Here is an 18,458-nt window from a genome sequence, read left to right as displayed (position 1 = left end):
TACTGACACAGGATAGGGAAAAGGCTGAGGTAGTGAGTGCCTTCTTTGCAAGACTGACCTTCAAGAATCCCAGGACTCAGAATCTGGGGGAAATCCCAGGGGGAAAGGCTGGAGTAAGGAAGATGTACCCTTGGTGGAAAAGGATCAGGCCAGGGAATGCTTAAGCAAACTGGACATACAGAAGTCCATGGACCCAGGTGGGATGCATCCCATGAGTGCTGGGGGAGCTGGCAGATGTGATTGCAAGGCCACTCTATAATCTTTGCTGGATTGTGGCAACTGGGAGAACTGCCTGAAGACTGGATGAAAGTAAATGTCACTCCTATCTTCAAGAAGGACAGGAAGGAGGACCTGGGGAACTACAGATTTGTCAGCTTCACTTTGATTCTTGGGAAGGTGTTGAAGCATTTCCAGGCAAGAAAATCATCAGGAGTAATCGGCATGAATTCACCAAGACTAAGTTATGCTTGACCAACCAGATAAGCTTCTATGATTAAGAGAATGTAGTGGGTTTACACGGCAAGGTTTTGGTAGCAGGAGGCCATAGGGTGGCTTCTGTGTGAAGGATCTAGAGGCTGCCCCATGTTTGGTAAGGGCCCCACTGCTGACCAGAGCTGAGCCAATAAGTGATGTTTTTTTGTGCCTCTGTGAGAGCATATTTAAGACAGGGAAAAAAACGCTGCACCACACAGCAGCTGGGAGAGTGAGAGGAGTGAGGAACAGCCTTGCAGGTGCCAAGGTCCTTCTTCACTGACCTTGTGGTGGCCTGTACGGGGATTGAACCAGTGACCTTGGCGTTATCAGCAACCACCACAGAGAATAACCTGGTAGATGCGGGGAGAACAGTGGATATTGTCTTCCTGGACTTAAGTAAGGCCATTGACACTGTCTCACATCAGATCCTCAGAGACAAGCTATTGATGTATGGACTGGATGAGCAGACAGTGAGGTGGATTAAAAACTGGCTGAATGGCCAAAGCCAGAGGGTGATGATCATTGGTGTAGAGTCTAATTGGAGTTCAGTAATGAATGGAGTACCCCTGGAGTCAATACTGGGTCCAGTCCTGTTCAACATCTTCATTAACAGCATGGATGATGAAGCAGAGTGTACCCTCTGCAAATCTGCCGATGGCACAAAACTTTGAGGAGTGGTTGATTCACCAGAGAGACATGGACTGGCTGGAAAATGAGCTAATAGGAACCTTATGAAGTTCAACAAGGAAAGAGTAAATTCGTGCACCTGGGGACAAATAACTCCAAGAAGTAGTATATGCTGGGAGCTAACACACTTGAAAGCAGGTTTGCAAAGAAGGACTTGGGGGTCCTGGAAGACACCAAACTGAACAGAGCCAGTAATGTGTCCTCATTGCAAAGAAATACTTTTAACTATCTTGGGTTGCATGGTTGCATTTGTGGAATGTCGCCAGCAGGTGGAGAGAGGTGATCCTTCCCCTCTACTCAGCATCAGTGAAGCCATACCTGAAGTACTGTGTCCTGTTCTGTGCTTTCCTGTGCAAGATATACATGGAGCTACTGGAGAGAGACCAGCAAAGGGCCACCAAGATGATCAAGGGACTCTAGCACATCTCCTTTGAGGAGAGGTTTACAAGGTAGGGACTGTTCAGCCTAGAGAAGAGAAGGCTTGAGGGCATCTCGCCAATGTGTACAAATAACTGAAGGGAGGGTGTAAAGAAAATGGAGCAAGGTTCTTTTCAGTGGTGCCCACTGTCAGGACAAGAGGCACAAAGGCACAAATTGGAACATAAGAGGTTCTGTCATCACGAAACACTTTTTATTTTTATTTTATTTTATTATTTTTTTTAAGTGGGGACAACTGAGCACTGGAATAGGTTGCCCAGTTGTAGAGTTGTGAAGGTTGTAGAGTCTTCCTGGTTGGAGATCTTCTAAAAGCTGCCTGGATGTGGTTCTAGGGAACCATCTCTAGGTGTCCCTGCTTGAGCAGAGGAGGGGGTAGGGGGTAGGGATGGACCAGATGCCCTCCAGAGGTCCCTTCCAACCTCAACTATTTTGTAATTCTCTGATTCTTTCCTTGCTTCTTTGCCACTGTCACTCTCACTTTGATTAAGGAGCTTTAGAAAAATAGATTGTATTATTTATCCATTTATTTATTTTAGGAGTGGAAGAGGATGAAAATTCTTTAAGTAATGTATTGAAAACTTCAGGATGCATTACTTTATTTGTGTCTGTGCATACAAAACATAGAGGATATGGACTCTGGTCCAGAAACTAGGTTCCTCACATTGCTATGAATTATAAAGCCAAAATGAGTAGTAAGTGAACTTGTTTTGACATGGTGGAATCTGAGTCTCTGATCTGAACCTGATCAACTGATATAGAAATACAAGAGTCTGGACTATATTATAATAGCCTGTAATTCATTTTACCATATTAATTGAGATGGAGATAAATTTGTACCTTGTTTTTTTCAAACAAGAAGCAACTGGGTACTCTGTATTTTCTCACAGGCTGCCTCTGAATGTGATTCAGCCTGTGCAGATGGCCTGCACAGGGATGACACATCACTTAAGTCTCAATTAGCTCCTCACTGCAGAATTTAAATGGGATTATGTGATAAATAAAACCTTGCTGGCACTGTCTGAAAATAGATGATTTACAGCCTCTAATATTAAAGGCTAACATCTAATGATCCAACAGGTTAAGTATTTTATCTTTTTTAGAAAATTTAATGATACTGGAAAGTAGTCTTTTCTTTGAAACTTTTAATGAAAAATATTTTGGCACATTCAGAGATTCCAGTTCTCAAAGTCTAGCAAATGACCAGAAGTATCACACGCAGAGTTGTTTTGCATGTCTGTTTTTTGAGAAGTATGCATTAAACTCTTAAGTTGTAGGCTGCAATTTGCTTCCTTTCTTTTTGTCTGCTGTAATATTTTGAATTCACAAATAGTAAAATCTAGGCCATCAGGTTTTGCTCTACCCAGACCAAAGATTAATAACGATAGCTGAAATGTGTATTTTGTGTTCTAGTAGGCACATATATCTCCAGCCATTTAAGCAACTGATAGTCTCATAATCCTTCTCAATTGATTGCACTACTTAGACATATATAAAGGATACAAGAAAAGGTAAAGATGGATTTGCAGGGAGGTTTTTGTCATGCTGCATTTACAACATGGCAGGCTAGTTTTATAAACACACCTATGGGGGGAAAAAAGAAAAAAATTTCTTTCTGTTCATTAGAAGCTGAACAATGAATTGATTTTTTAAAATTACTCTCCATTCTTACAAGATGCTTTAAAGCTGCATTTTACTGACAGTATCTTTCCTCATATAAATAACTTGCTCCTCTGTTGAAGTCTACTGAAACAGACATTGAGGTTTACCTTTAAGTTCTAAAGAGCAAAATCTAGCCATATGTTCTCATGAGGTTGAAGTGTTTGCTGGAGGCATAAAACTACTATTAGAATGTACATATTTAATAAATCTAGACAACAAAAATTCCAGCTGTGTTTTCTTTGAATCTGAGTTTTTTGTTGTTGTTGTTTTGTTTTATTTTTTCTTGATTTTTTTTTTGTTGTTGTTGCAAAAATCTCTTGTGGTAACATGTTTTGAAGTGTCCTGGTTTTGGTGGGGATAGAGTTAATGACAGATTAATATAGACGCTTGTGTGATGTAGTGTTTTGGATTTTTTGATGAAAATAGGGGGGGTAACACATTGATATTTTAGTTGTTGCTGAGCAGTGCTTACAGAGAATCAATGGCTTTTCTGCTTCTCATGGTGCCCTGCTGGTGAGGAGGCTGCAGGTGCACAAGAGGTTGGAAGGGGAGAGAGCCAGGTGATCCAAGCTGACTAAAGGGATATTTCATACCATATGGCATCATGCTCAGCAACAAAAACTGGTGGGAAAGGAGGAAGGGAGAATGTTTGGTGTGATGGTGCTCGTCTTCCCAAGAAACTGTTATGCATGAGCAGCCCTGATTTCCTGGAAGTGACTGAACAACTAACTGCCCGCTGATGGGAAGTAGTGAATTAATTCCTTATTTTGCTTTGCTAGCATGTGCAGCTTTTGCTTTACCTAGTAAATTGTCTTTATCTCAACCCACAAGTTCTTGCTCCTTTTCCTTTCTAATTCTCTCCCATGTCCCACTTGGGGAAAGTAAGGAAGCAGCTCAGCTGTGTGGTGCAGAACTGACTACCAGTGTTAAATCACAACATGGAGAAAGATTGAAAGATTCTAAAAGTATTATTTTGTAAAGTGATATGTGGTAGAATAATTGCTAAGGCATGTTATTCTCACTTGGTAAAAATTTTAGAAGACCTTAAACACTAGACCAGTTTTAATTCTTATCTTAGTGGAGATTCTTAATCTTGGTATGTAAACAAGAGTTTCATAAAATACTTATACAAATATAAATATCAGGTTTATCTTTTGCAACTGCTTTTCATTTTAATTTAGTCAAAATGGACAATGATAACGTATAATTCAGAAAAAAGATTTAGAGAATCACCATGAGAGATCAACTGAACAAAATGTGATGCTTCAAAAGGAAAAGGCTAAAGCCAACAAGAAGGTGACATTACATGTGTATTCAGCATTAGTAAGATCTTTGTTGGAATATCGCAGTTAGTTTTTCTTTTTTTTTTGTACCTTTTTTTTCTTTTTCTTTTTCTTTTTCTTTTTCTTTTTCTTTTTCTTTTTCTTTTTCTTTTTCTTTTTCTTTTTCTTTTTCTTTTTCTTTTTCTTTTTCTTTTTCTTTTTCTTTTTCTTTTTCTTTTTCTTTTTCTTTTTCTTTTTCTTTTTCTTTTTCTTTTTCTTTTTCTTTTTCTTTTTCTTTTTCTTTTTCTTTTTCTTTTTCTTTTTCTTTTTCTTTTTCTTTTTCTTTTCTTTTTCTTTTTCTTTTTCTTTTTCTTTTTCTTTTTCTTTTTCTTTTTCTTTTTCTTTTTCTTTTTCTTTTTCTTTTTCTTTTTCTTTTTCTTTTTCTTTTTCTTTTTCTTTTTCTTTTTCTTTTTCTTTTTCTTTTTCTTTTTCTTTTTCTTTTTCTTTTTCTTTTTCTTTTTCTTTTTCTTTTTCTTTTTCTTTTTCTTTTTCTTTTTCTTTTTCTTTTTCTTTTTCTTTTTCTTTTTCTTTTTCTTTTTCTTTTTCTTTTTCTTTTTCTTTTTCTTTTTCTTTTTCTTTTTCTTTTTCTTTTTCTTTTTCTTTTTCTTTTTCTTTTTCTTTTTCTTTTTCTTTTTCTTTTTCTTTTTCTCTTTCTCTTTCTTTTCTTTCTCTTTCTCTTTCTCTTTCTCTTTCTCTTTCTCTTTCTCTTTCTCTTTCTCTTTCTCTTTCTCTTTCTCTTTCTCTTTCTCTTTCTCTTTCTCTTTCTCTTTCTCTTTCTCTTTCTCTTTTTCTTTTCTCTTTTTCTTTTTCTTTTCTCTTTGGTCTAAATGATTGGGCTTCCATTATATTAAATTTTTATACTTGACTGAGTTACTTAAACTTAGATGTCTTGTATTTGAGATACTTGTAGTAGTACCACTGTATCTGGTCATGTCTGTCCTATATGTCATGTGTCACATCTACACATCCACTGTGGATATGTCCGATCCTTTAGGGTGTCAAAAACGGCAGTAAGCAGTTGTAATTGTGCAACTGGACTATGACTTTAACATGTAGTTTTTGGAGTTCAGAGAGACATTTAGCTCATTGTAAAACAGACACGTGCCTGAAGACTTTGCTAGGATCCATATACTGTGTTGATTAGACCTCAGTGTACTGTAATGAAAGCTTAGGTTTCTTACATGTAGGTCTCAATGTTACAGATAGATAAATGCAGATCTCTGAATCTAGAGATGGATATCACCTATAGTCTGTTTGGGCAATTAGGAGAGAAGATGAAAGAATTATAATCTAATATATGTAAAGAGGAGAATGCATCTGAGAGAGTACTTTTCAGCTTCGAATATACAAGCAATAGCAAGATACAAAGTCTAGAAAATTAATCTAAAAAATCTGAACTGGAAATCACAGTTTAAGAGTAAAAAACAATAAAGCACTTGACAATTAAGGCCTCATGATCCTGTGAAGTATTGGAAAGAAAAATGATTTACTTTTACTTTTTTTTTTTTTTTTTCAAGTCTCAATACCATTTGAAGACATATGCAATAGACTACTAGTAAAAAATGAGAATAACGAATTGCTTGCTTGTTACATAAAGACCAGCATTAATCAAAAAGGCACGGTGGATTATGATAATATTTTTTTGACCATAAAATTTACTTCTACCTCCATACTAGGTAATAAATAGGGGAAGGTCATGGGATTGAGCTCTTGTCCATGACTTTCCATTTATTTAATTGTTAATATGATGCCTGGGATGGATTTCCTTCAGGTCAAATGATACTCACCCAGGCAGTGTGGAGACACAACTGGGGAAATAATATGCAGTGACTCTTCCCAGTAGCTAATACATATACATCACCTGGTCTGTTCATTCAGTTGGAAATTTGTAACTGATGAATCTACAATACACAGATCCATTCTTGATAGCAAGATGAATATGAGTCAACAGTGTGCCCTGGCAGCTAAAAGGGCCAGTTGTATCCTGGGATATGTCAAGCATGGTGTTTCTAGCTGGTCAAGTGAAGTGATTTTCCTGTTCTACTCTGCACTGGTGTGGCCTCACCTCAAGTACAGCTTGCAGTTTTGGGCACCACAATATAAGAAAGACATATTAGAAAAAACAACACACACACAACCTATTAAAGTCTGTGTCCAAAGGAGGGCTACAAAGACAGTGAAGGGAAAGGTCTAGAGCGGAAGACGTGAGTAGCAGCTGAGGTCACTTGATTTGTTCAGCCCAGCGAAGAGGAGACTGAGGGGAGACCTCATGGTGGCCTGCAACTTCCTCACGAGGGGAGTGGAGGGGCAGGCACGGATCTCTGCTCTCTGGGGACAGAGACAGGACCAGAGGAAACAGCATGAAACTGCAACAGGGGAAGTTCAGGCTGGATATTAAGAAAAGGTTCTTCACCAAGAGGGTGTCTGGGCACTGGAACAGGCTCCCCAAGGAAGTGGTCATAGCAACATGCCTGTCACAAGTTCAAGAAACATTTGGACAACACACTCAGACAGTTTGATTTTTATATGTTCCTGTGTGGAGTCAGGAGTTGGACTTGATGATTGTTGGGGGTCCCTTCCAACTCAAGATATTCTATGATTCAATGATTCTTATTAAAATGACCAGGTAATCCTTATTTCTCTTCCACGTCAATAGATAACAGTGTATAAGGTTTGTTTGACAGGCTCGTTGATTTGGGATGTTGGTGTCTTCTAGTGTCAGAATATTATTTTGGTACTTAGAATCACAGAATCATAGAATGGTTTGGGTTGGAAGGGACCATAAAGATCATCTAATTACAACCCACCTGCCATATGGCAGGGACACCTTCCACTAGACCAGGTTGCTCAAAGCTACATCCAATGCGGCCTTAAACACTTCCAGGGATGGGACATCCTACTTCTGCTGGTTTTACCCTTCATCAATAAATATGTTTTCTCCTCAAGAGGTTGTTTATATGTTACTAAGTTCTTTCAGAGTTTCCTCTTCACACGTGTTTTTGAAACACATTTTGAAACAACAAAATCATATTTAAACTTCATTTGAACTTTCTTCATGGACTTCATATTGACAGGGTCAGTATTTCACTTTATGAAGCCATAATAAGCATCTTTCCAAATTTATATTTTCCTCAAAAATGTTGAACTTCTCTCCAAAGCACGTGCTATCTTTCAGAACAATCTGGAGTGCATCTTGTAGTTGAGTTGCATCAGAAGAATTAATAGTATACTACTGTTTGCAACTCAGGATTGATCAAACACCAGTCTGTGCTAATAACCATAATAAAGTATGCACTGCTGACCCATAAACTGAGGTTATCATAGATATGAAATGGCTAAGCCTAAACAATGAAACTGAATGAATTCCTGATTTTCAGAATTGCCATTTTCGTAAGAAAAAATATTTAAAGATATATATATATAAATATAATATGCTTCGAGCCTAACTGCATATTTTATTTGAAGATCATCCACCTGGTGTATCTCTTATATTATAGCATAAGTATAGTATTTTAGTGTGCATTTTTAAATATATATGCTGCAGTTTCTCTGTAAAATAAGTATTTTATGCTTTAAAAAATGGGTTTGATTGCACAGCCTATATAACTTCTTTATGCGTATCTGCTTCATAAAGTGATTTATGATCTTAATGGCATCTATTTTCATACTACTCCTTTCACAAAAAATTAAATCAAGTACTATCTGTTTATGTGTATCTGTTTTTTCTCATAAGCAATGATAATTGGAAGATGTGGCTCTGGTAAAGCTCAGCCCATGCTGTTCTCACGCATCACTGCATTTGGATCTTAGCATATTACAGCTCTATATTCCTACGATTCCCAAGGTTTGAATGGACAGTAGTACTGCTCCTTTCTGTCACATTTCTGTCTGTTACCTGTTCTCAGAAACATGTGTGTGAACTTTATCTGCTCTTGTACCTCAGACTAACATCAATGCTAGAGGCAGATTACAGCCCCATTTATTCCAGAACTTCAAACCTGTGGGAGCTAGGAGATTACAATTTAACTTTTAATGGACATAGAATAGTAAGAGTAAATGGTGACAAAGTAATGCTTCAAAAATCTGTCTTGTGATACTTTAAAAAGCACAAGGAAACAAAACAAAACAAAACAAAGAAGCAAGCAAACAAACAAGAAAACACACGCACAAATAGACAACATTGTAACTGTATATATATCTTTCCCAAACTCTCCTTAAGACATTTAGGACAAACGCCTCTGAGAAGACTGTGGTTGTGGGTGGCCTACACTGGGGCAGGGACACCCCTAAGAGTTTGCAGCCCATGGAACAGCACAGGTCGGAACACAGGAAAAGTAGGAAGCATGGGGCAAAGAAGGAAAATGAGTAAGGACAAAACAGCAGAAAGTAGCCACTAGACAGTGACTCCAAACTCTTGTTCTTGATGTTGCCTGACCAAACGGTTTGGAAGGGACTGAGCATCATGTACGCTGAAAATCAAGAAATGTAGGACTGAGAAAAGTGGGAGAAGAGGTGGTGGGCAGGAAGGGTATATACTAACTGTTTGTTTCATCCTTTCTCCTTCCTTTCTCCTTTCTCCTTTCTCCTTTCTCCTTTCTCCTTTCCCCTTTCCCCTCCTTTCCCCTCCTTTCCCTTCCTTTCCTTTCCTTTCCTTTCCTTTCCTTTCCTTTCCTTTCCTTTCCTTTCCTTTCCTTTCCTTTCCTTTCCTTTCCTTTCCTTTCCTTTCCTTTCCTTTCCTTTCCGTTCCTTTCCTTTCCTTTCCTTTCCTTTCCTTTCCTTTCCTTTCCTTTCCTTTCCTTTCCTTCCTTCCCTTCCCTTCCCTTCCCTTCCCTTCCCTTCCCTTCCCTTCCCTTCCCTTCCCTTCCCTTCCTTCCCTTCCCTTCCCTTCCCTTCCCTTCCCTTCCCTTCCCTTCCCTTCCCTTCCCTTCCTTCCTTCCCTTCCCTTCCCTTCCTTCCTTCCCTTCCTTCCTTCCTTCCTTCCTTCCTTCCCTTCCTTCCCTTCCCTTCCTTCCTTCCCTTCCTTCCTTCCCTTCCTTCCTTCCCTTCCTTCCCTTCCTTCCTTCCCTTCCTTCCTTCCTTCCCTTCCCTTCCTTCCCTTCCCTTCCTTCCCTTCCTTCCTTCCTTCCCTTCCTTCCTTCCCTTCCTTCCTTCCTTCCCTTCCTTCCTTCCTTCCCTTCCTTCCTTCCCTTCCTTCCTTCCCTTCCTTCCTTCCTTCCTTCCTTCCCTTCCTTCCCTTCCCTTCCTTCCTTCCTTCCTTCCTTCCCTTCCCTTCCTTCCTTCCTTCCTTCCCTTCCTTCCTTCCTTCCCTTCCTTCCTTCCTTCCCTTCCCTTCCCTTCCTTCCTTCCCTTCCCTTCCCTTCCTTCCCTTCCCTTCCTTCCTTCCTTCCCTTCCTTCCTTCCTTCCCTTCCCTTCCTTCCCTTCCCTTCCCTTCCCTTCCCTTCCTCCTTCCCTTCCCTTCCCTTCCCTTCCCTTCCCTTCCCTTCCCTTCCCTTCCCTTCCTTCCCTTCCCTTCCCTTCCCTTCCCTTCCCTTCCCTTCCCTTCCCTTCCCTTCCCTTCCCTTCCCTTCCCTTCCCTTCCCTTCCCTTCCCTTCCCTTCCCTTCCCTTCCTTCCCTTCCCTTCCCTTCCCTTCCCTTCCCTTCCCTTCCCTTCCCTTCCTTCCCTTCCTTCCCTTCCCTTCCCTTCCCTTCCCTTCCCTTCCCTTCCCTTCCCTTCCCTTCCCTTCCCTCTCTTGATAGTACATTTATTTATTTATTTATTTATTTTTAATTGAACATGGTTTAAATATTCGTGTGTCTAACCACAGGGTTTAAACTTTTATTTTTTTTTAATCAGGAAGCTATGAACAGTCTTAAAGATCTTTTATATTTAGTTATCGTAGTTTGAGAACTACCATGCGATCTTATTATAAGTTATTTGTTCAATGCCATTGACTTCTATAAAATGTAGTACTTGTCAAATGGAGAAAATAACCAGAATTGTGTAAAATTGACTTTAATGTTAAGAGAGAAAAGATGAAAGAAAACAATAATATCAAATTGCAACAAAGACTTGTGAACTATGTCTCTTATCTTCTCCATCAGTAACCCAAGGAGGAAAAGTGTTTTGGATTATAAATCCATACATAGTGTTTAAAACTCAGCCTCTTAATTGCTGAAATGTTAGAGCTATTTTTCTTGTTCACTGTATAGCAAAGAATAAAAGATAAAACTTTCAGAAGGATGAGAGCGAATTTGGACTATAATTGTTATTTTCACAAGTGATCTCATACTATATTTTAAGCGTATTTTAAAGGCATTTCTGTACAGTACAGAATGTAAATCCGAAGGCACATTTCTCAGAATTAAAAACATCATTACTATTTTATGAGATTTTCAAGGGAACTTTTTGATTTCCAGGGACACTTTTTTGTTGCAATGTGGAAACTATGACTTCCAAGATTTTGGTGCATCTCATCTCTTAAAGTAACTGTCTGTCTCCTTCCTTCCTTAGTCACTGGAGGGCAGTACCACCTATTTATCCTTGCTAGAAAATGAAGAGTCAGTTTCTACTTCTCTACTTTGAAAATAGTGGCAGTCAAAACAATGAAATAATTAGATTACACGCCCTGAAGTAGCTAAAATAGAAACAATAGTGAGCTGGGCAATGATCAGTTTAAATGAAGTCTACACACCCGATCTTTCTTTCCCATTCTGGCTTGCATATGCTTATAATTGCATAGGCTGTCAAATATCAGGAAGAAAAAAAAAATCTTCTATTTATTTATTTATTTTATGACCTTTGAATGATTTATATAAGCAATTTAACAAGAATTGATTTGCAAAGATATTGTGTTCTGTCAAAGTCTGTATTTGTTTTAACAGTAAGAGAATGGTTAGAAAGTATTGTGACATTAACATCTTGTGAAATCAGAGAACAATCCTTTCAAATCTGAGAAAAAAAAAAAGGAAAAAGAAAGAAAGAAAGAAAAAAAACTTCTCGTGTGCACACAAACACACATAAATCTGTAGCTACCTGGTAAAACTTACCTTTGTGTTGGTATATGCTTTTGTGTTGTCAGCTCCTCTATTCAATGGAAGCTGCCTTTTTCTTAAAATTAATTGTTTTCCATGACAAAACAGCATTAACATAAATAACATTTTCAATACTTAGACAAATTTCTTCAAAATAATTTACATTGCTTTATTTGTTTTCTGATTAGATAGCTCATTAAGGTATAAACATCAGAGCAATACATATATATTTTTTTTCCATCTGGACTTAAGTACATGTGATTAGGTTGGAAATCAATAGATTTTTCACATGTTGCTTACCAGCTCTTCTTTCCCACATATAATGTGTTTCTTCTCTAATAAAATTTTGGGATTATATCTTGAGTAGAGAGATCCTGCTTACAGAGCTATCTCTTCAGCTCAGAATAATGCAGAAACACTTGACTATATTAGAAACACAACCCCTAATGGGTTACTTCCTTCCTGATCTCCCTGATGAATTTATATAGAATCACAGAATAGCTTGGGTTGGAAGGGACCCTAAAGATCATCTAACTCCAACCTCCCTGACACAGAAAGTGATGTCACCCATTAGATTAGATAGCCTAGGTCCTCATCTAACCTGGTCTTGAACACCTCCAGGGATGGGGCATCCACAACTTCTCTGGGCAACAGCACATACTGATTATGGTGTTTTGGATCATGACCTTTAATAGTCTATACTCTGTCAATATTATGCAAGCCTAATATCAAGAATATCAGACTTTTAGTGAATCATGAAGTTTTTTGAAAGCACAACATTTTCTTTTTCTTACTAATTTAGATCACTGATAACTACACAGAACAGTCAATGCTATGCCACCTCCAAGCTGGACTGGGAACAGACTCAAACACGGAGACCTTTCAAAGATTCTCATCTAATACTTTATATCAGACATCAAACCATACTCCAGCCTCTACTATTTGGAGCTGTTAAATAGCTAGCGGGATTTTCCGTAACAGTAGGAGCATTAACCCTGGTGTCCTGGACAAATTCCAACACAAGTAATTACACTGTGCCAGTAAATCCCCCTGCATTTTATTTGGACACTGTATATCTTATTCTTCTAGTAAAACATTATGTGAGGTTTGCTGTGCATTGTTAAACAGGTGCTGATTTTTACCTAAAGTGGCTGCATTTCAAGGATGTGTGAAGTGTTAAGATGCAGTAGGGTTCTTCATATGTCAAGTTGGAATGCATGCTAGTACCCTCTGAGAAAAAAAACACTATATTATGTAACTTTTTATGCTTTATTATTATATTAATGCAGAGAAATGTTAAAGGAAGACAAGAATATTTACCAATTATTAGTAGAATGCAGTATGCTCTGAAAAAATTCTGTCAGTATGTTTAAATAGTATTGGGGAGAAAGCGGAGCTCAGCGCCTCCCCCTCCACTCCCCTCTTGAGAAAGCTGCAGGATGCCATGAGGCCTCTTCTTCTCTTGTGCTGAACAAACCAAGGGACCTCAGCTGCTCCTCATATGTCTTCCCCTCTAGACCCTTCTCTCACCATCTTTGTATCTGTCTTTTGGACAGACTCTAATAGTTTTATGTCTTTCTTATATGGTGGTGCCCCAAACTTTATGCAGTACTCAAGGTGAGGCTGCACCAGTGCAGAGTAGAAAAAGACAATCACTTCCCCTGATCAGGTAGTTCACTCCTTCCTCACTTCAGATGCTAGCATTCAGCTTCCTTTCTAGTTTGAACTGGGGCAAGGGCTCAATTATTTAGAATTTTAGCAATCTATGAAAAATACCAATTTAAATGAAATTCTGCCAAAACCAAAGCACTTTTAGTTTGAAAACAGTCATCTTAGTTGGTCTTTGAAACTAGCTCCATCCCTGTCTGTTTCTTCGGCAACTATTAGGTTCTTGCCTTGTGGGCTTGTTAAAAGCCTCAAAACATGGACCTCAGTTTCCAGACTTACGACTGTGGTTGCATAGTGAACTGAGATTTAGAGATTCCTGCTGGCTGGAACACTGCACAGGACACCAATAGGACCTAAGGACATGATGCCAGACACATGAGAAATTCCAGGACTGCTTAGGAATGATTAGGATAAATTCTCAGGCAGCTTGAAAGTCCTGATGTTTCTCAGGTGGGTAAGGGATGGTAGGGTGGGTAGAGGGTCTTGGTAGTAGAGGAATTCTGGAAATATTTTGATATCTGCGAAATGAGACACAATTTTGCAAATTTTGACATTGCATTCATTTGTGATAGCAAAGTATTCATAGAACCATAGAATCATAGAATGGCACAGGTTAAAAGGGACACTAGACCAGGTTGCTCAGGGCCTCATCCAACCTGGTCTTGAAAATTTCCAGGGATGGGACATCCACAGCTTCCTTGGGCAACCTGTTCCAGGGCCTCACCATTCTCTGAGTGAAGAATTTCTGCCTGACATCTAATCTAAATTTCCCCTCTTTTAGTTTTAAACCATTCCCCCTTGTCTTGTCATTATCTGACTGAGCAAAAAGTTGCTCCCTATCCTTTTTGTAAGCCCCCTTTAAGTACTGAAATGCTGCGATGAGGCCTCCCTGGAGCCATCTTTTCTCTAGGCTAAACATCCCCAGCTCTCTCATCCTTTCTTCATAGGAAGGGTGTTCCAGCCCTCTGATCAACTTCATGACCTTTCTCTGGACCCATTCTAACAAATCCACATCCTTCTTGTACTGGGGGCCCCAGACCTGCATGCAGCACTCCAAGTGTGAACTCACAAGGTCAGAGTAGAGGGGAACAACCACCTCCCTTGACCTGCTGACCACTCCTCTGTTGATGCAGCCCAGGATGCAGTTGGCTTTCTGGGCTCCAAGCTCTCACTGCTGGCTCACATCAAGCTTTTTGTCTACCAGAACCCCCAATTTTTCCTCTGTAGGGCTTCTCTCAAAAAATTATTCTCCCAGTCTGTACAGCTGTCTGGGCTTGCCCTGGCCCAGGTGCAGCACCTTGCACTTGGACTTGTTGAACCTCATTAGGTTCACATAGGCCCAATTCTCAAGCTTGTCCAGGTCCCTTCAAATGGATGACTTCCCTTCCTTCTGTTGTATCAACTCAGCTTGGTGTCATCTGCAAACTTGCTGAGGTTGCACACAGTCCCATTGTCTGTGTTGCTTATCCTACTATCCAGGTTGCTGCAAACCAAACCTTCTTACTTGTTCTGTATTTGAATTAGTTTTGTGAGTTAATTTTGGAGTATATCAGAAACTTCTAGTATTAAGATTAAGCTACCTCTAAGTTCATTTGAGTATAGTTGTACTTAAGACTAACCTTTATTTATGAGTCATTTGGAAACATATTTCCACAGAAATTAGCTCTAGATTAAGTATTGTTGCGCTGCTTCAATTTTGCACTTTTTATCCCCTGCAACCTGTGTAAGGCAGGTTTATGCTGCTTCCATTTAAAGGTGTAAAGTAATGGTTGCTCCTGACCACACTTGTCTAATATTCCTGCAGGCATTGTCTCTGCAGCAAACATCACATGGCTAGTGCTTTGTTTAATCTGCTTCATATGACAGTGCACTTTACCTCACCCTTTTCACCATATGCTCAAAAAATATGACACTGGAAAATGGATTCTCTGTGTTTTTGACTCCCAAGGCTCTCTACAAGCCCAGCCTAATTCTGAACCTTGTGCTAATAAATATTTTAGCCTAAGAGCTACTAATAAGAATACTGTTCTTACTGTTATTATTAATGCTGTTATTATTTACCAATAGAGCTGATTTAGTAACATTGAAAGCTTAATTAATAATTCTGTGTCATAGTATATTACGTTCCTGTAAAATGATAAATAATTCCAGGTGCATTTCATTTCTTATTTATTTTCATTCTCTGGACTCTTACTTCACCTTCCCTGTGCAAGAGGACCACATCAAAAAACAAGACCATCTGTGTACATACATATGATCAAAATCTAATTAAAATCTAATGCCTTCTTTGCCTCTGTCTTCAACGCTGATGATGGGCTTCGGGACCCAGGGTACCCTGAGCTGGAGGACCATGATGGTGGGAATGATAAACTCCCAACCGACCCTGAACGTGTGCGGGATTTGCTGCTCCACCTGGATCCATACAAGTCCATGGGTCCAGATGGGATTCATCCCAGGGTGCTTAAAGCGCTGGCAGATATCATCGCGGGACCTCTCTCAATTATTTTTCAACGAGCTTGGGAATCTGGTGAGGTCCCATTGGACTGGAAGCTGGCAAATGTTGTGCCAATTTGCAAGAAGGGTAAGAAAGAAGACCCTAGCTATTACAGGACTGTCAGTCTCACGTCAGTGCCTGGTAAAATCATGGAGAGGATGATCCTTGAAGTTATTGAAGCGCACCTGGGGGACAATGCAGTCATTGGTCCCAGCCAACAAGGGTTCATGAGGGGTAGGTCCTGCCTAACAAATTTGATTTCCTTTTATGATAAGATCACCCATCTAGTCGATCAAGGTAAACCAGCTGATGTGATCTTTTTGGATTTCAGCAAAGCTGTTGACGTGGTTTCCCATAGGATCCTACTGGACAAAATGTCCAGCATACAGCTTAACAAAACCATCATACGATGGGTGAGCAATTGGCTGACGGGCAGGGCTCAAATGGTTGTGGTAAATGGGGCCACATCTGGCTGGCGGATGGTCACTAGTGGGGTCCCTGAAGGCTCCATTTTAAGGCCAGTCCTCTTCAATGTCTTTATAAATGATTTGGATGTAGGACTAGAAGGTGTTTTGAGCAAATTTGACGACGGCACCAAACTTGGAGGAGTTGTGGACTCTGATGAGGGTGGAAAGGCCTTGCAGAGAGATCAGGACAGATTGGAGACCTGGGCGATCACCAACCACAGGAAGTTTAACAAAAGCAAGTGCCGGGTCCTGCACCTGGGACAGGGCAACCCTGGCTATACGTACAGACTGGGCGATGAGAGGCTGGAGAGCAGCCCCGCAGAGAGGGATCTGGGGGTTTTGGTTGACAGCAAGTTGAATATGAGCCAGCAGTGTGCCCTGGCAGCCAGGAGGGCCAACCGTATCCTGGGGTGCATCAAGCACAGCATTGCTAGTCGGTCGAGGGAAGTGAATGTCCCACTCTACTCTGCGCTGGTGTGGCCTCACCTCGAGTACTGTGTGCAGTTCTGGGCACCACAGTACAAGAAGGACATTAAACTGTTGGAGAGTGGCCAGAGGAGGGCGACGAAGATGGTGAAGGGCCTAGAGGGGAAGACGTATGAGGAGCGGCTGAGGTCACTGGGCCTGTTCAGCCTGGAGAAGAGGAGGCTGAGGGGGGACCTCATCGCGGTCTACTACTTCCTCGTGAAGGGGAGTGGAGAGGCAGATGACCTGTTCTCCGTTATTACCAGTGACAGGACCCGTGGGAACGGTGTGAAGCTGAGGCAGAGGAAGTTTAGGCTGGACATAAGGAAGAGAGGGTGGTTGCATACTGGAACAGGCTCCCCAGTGAAGTAGTCACTGCACCAAGCCTGTCTGAATTTAAGAAGAGATTGGACTGTGCACTTAGTCACATGGTCTAAACTTTTGAGCAGACCTGTGCGGTGCCAGGAGTTGGACTTGATGATCCTTATGGGTCCCTTCCAACTCGGGATATTCTATGATTCTATGATTCTTTGAAAAGTCAAAATATGAATATACAAGATCATCTGTGATCAGCTGCAGAAGTTAAATAAAATTTGCATTTTTCAAAATTCATTTATTTTCTTATATGGATGTGATTCTTAAATATGTAGGTCTGTAAAAACAGTATAAAAAGAAAGACTTCACTTATGACTTATTTAAAGGAAGTCATATTGTACAAAGAGTAAATAACTCAAAGTATGAATCAATTAAGGAAAAGTATTCTAAATATAAACAGGGGGTGCAGCATTTTTATTTCTTACATACAAAGTAAAAAAAATTTCCTCCTATAATTAAACCTTTCCAACAAGTGAAATGCAATGGAAGGGTCCATTCAGCTTCTGAATTATATTTTGGAAGTCAAACAAATAAGTTTCCTACCATTCTGCTGCTGAGTATGGCTATGCCATGTATTTTTTCACCTAGAGGAACTGCTGAACTATATAATAGTTCAGGAAGGCTTGATACATGTAGCCTATATCTTTGAAACCAAAATGGAATGGGAGTTGTCTCTGGCGTGGATCTGGATTCAAAAATCTGCTCATGAAGATAAGAAAGTGTAGTTAACGAATTTCAATAAGCTTATGCCAAGCTACAGCAGCTGCAATTCTGAAAACCTACAGATTTTCGCAGTGAAGTCTGAAAGAATTCCAGCTAAGCAAAAATAGCACAGTAGAATATAAATAGTTATTTAAACATAATTGTGTAATTAAATAACAGTTCTTTGAAAGATTGAGCACTTAAATATAATTTAAGTAGTTTGTGTACTTTTTATACTGTTTATTACTGTTCATGTACTCAGATTGACTCTATATTTTGAATGTCTTACACTTTGATCCTAACATCTCTTTTTATTATATACTGAAATTGTCACTTTTAAGCATTTTTTTTCTTTTTATTCCTTTCTTCCTTTTTTTTTTTCCCTTTCCTGGTTATTTTAAAATGTGTTTTATGTACCAGATAAAATGTGAGCTTGAAAGTATGCATAGATAAATTTATCATAATGAGAAATAAACTTTGCAACAACTGGAAGCTCCTTTTAAAAATAATTAGTGGTATGTTTATTTTAGCAGTGGGAAACATTGATCATTTACAGCATATTATTTTCATCTATACTTCAAATAGATGAATCAGAATTAAATTTCATTTAGTTCAAATATTTAAGGAAAATTAATTGTCTTGCTTTGTGAAGAAATTCGTTAACAGTTTAATACTCACATTTTCATACTGCATT

The sequence above is a fragment of the Anser cygnoides genome, chromosome 3 (genome assembly GCF_040182565.1).
Source record: "Anser cygnoides isolate HZ-2024a breed goose chromosome 3, Taihu_goose_T2T_genome, whole genome shotgun sequence".
NCBI lineage: Eukaryota > Metazoa > Chordata > Aves > Anseriformes > Anatidae > Anser > Anser cygnoides.
Note: the sequence above shows the minus strand (reverse complement) of the source record.